Source organism: Siphateles boraxobius, unplaced genomic scaffold, assembly GCF_051911475.1.
Source record: "Siphateles boraxobius isolate OS27281-9 unplaced genomic scaffold, OSU_SipBor_1 69, whole genome shotgun sequence".
Taxonomy (NCBI): Eukaryota; Metazoa; Chordata; class Actinopteri; order Cypriniformes; family Leuciscidae; genus Siphateles; species Siphateles boraxobius.
In genome coordinates this window covers 88438-90000 of record NW_027509196.1, presented here as the reverse complement: position 1 = coordinate 90000, position 1563 = coordinate 88438, and the positions used below count along the sequence as shown (strand labels likewise).

Here is a 1563-nt window from a genome sequence, read left to right as displayed (position 1 = left end):
CTGCCTCAAACTGCAGACTGATATTTATTATCATATTATTTTAAGTTATTATCATAGTCATAAACGCACTGATTCATATCTCAAATAGTTTTACTGTTCACTGCACTGTCGTTCTTCTCACGCATTCACAGAAAGAGCGTCTGAAGCTCATATTTCACGTGTGTGTGTGTGTGTGTGTGTGTGTGTTTCTCCTGTGGTACGCTTGCTCTGCGTCACAGTTGTTGAGTTCCTTGAGAAACGCACAGAATATGTGTTTATGAGTGATGTCAGTGAATGCCAGGATGAATCAATGTAGTAATTTTGCAGAAAACACAGAGACTGAATGTGGTAAAATGGTCTTAGCTGTAGCTGGGCAGGCAGCAAGAAGAAGTAAGCTGAAGACTGAAGAAGATGCTGTGATTTACTGTGATCCTGATATTGCAGTATAATAAACCATGATCTTTCATCATTCTCATGTTTATTTGTGTTTATCTGTCTGCTGAACTACATTACTGTGTGTGTGTGTGTGTGTGTGTGTGTGTGTGTGTGTGTGTGTGTGTGTGTGTGTGTGTGTGTGTGTGTGTGTGTGTGTGTGTGTGTGCGCACATCATCCTCTTCATTCGCTGGAGTTTCTCAGGATCTGCTGTTATTGGTGTTGCTGATGAAGATCATGAATGTTCACCTCTCTCTGACTGTCAATATGAGTGAGCAGAGTTTTTGAATTTTGAAAATCTGCATCAATGCAAAAAAAAAACCATTCAGAGTGAAGTGAAGGACCCTAACACACACACTTAAACACACAAACCGACTCTAACACACTCACTAACACATACACACATGCACTCATACACGCTCGCACTGACATACGCACACACACACACTGATGTGATTGCTGGTGGTCAGTGAGACTGATTGTTCTTCATAAAACATTAAGATAAATCGTCGTCAGAATATCAATCGCTCAGGATTGGACACATATAGTATCACAGACGCGTTCGATATTGTGAATTATCTTAATTTGCTGTATTGATGTGAGATGCACTGATGATGAAGGATGTTGAGGAGAAGGTTTCACATTATCTGATGAACTTGTAATCTAGATCTAGTCAGAGATACAGAATGTGTGTTAGACAGTGGATTAACCAATCAGCTTCCAGCACCACAAACGTCCATTAGCTGATATATTTAGTGTGTGTGTGTGTGTGTGTGAGAGAGAGAGACTGTGTGTGTGTGTGAGAATGAGAGACTGAGTGCGAGTGTGAGAGAGAGAGAGAGAGAGACTGTGTGTGTGTGTGTGTGTGTGTGTGTGTGTGTGACTGAGTGTGAGAGAGAGACAGTGTGTGTGTGGGCGTGTGTGTGTGTGTGAGAGAGAACAACGAAAAAATATATGTTCACACAAAATCACATTTGCTGTGGCATTTCTGTCAGTGACCAGTGTTATTTAAGTGTCTCTGATATACTATCACAGTTTCTGTGTATATTTTTTAATTAGATTTTAGTTGTATATTTTCTGAGTTATTCTACTCCCTTCATTCGTCATTTACATGTATCTCTTTAACAGACGCTTTTGTCCAAAGACACTCA

General features: G+C 40.2%; 1 protein-coding gene across 1 annotated transcript in view; it reads left to right on the top strand.

Moving 5' to 3' along the window:
* The window catches only part of LOC143723105 (calcium-independent phospholipase A2-gamma), a 31921-nt gene extending 31473 nt beyond the window's left edge, over positions 1 to 448 (top strand). The window contains exon 12 of the mRNA XM_077215069.1: positions 1 to 448. This exon is cut by the window's left edge and continues 449 nt beyond it. The gene's annotated coding sequence lies outside the window, so the exon portion shown is untranslated.
* The last annotated feature ends 1115 nt before the right edge of the window (positions 449 to 1563 follow it).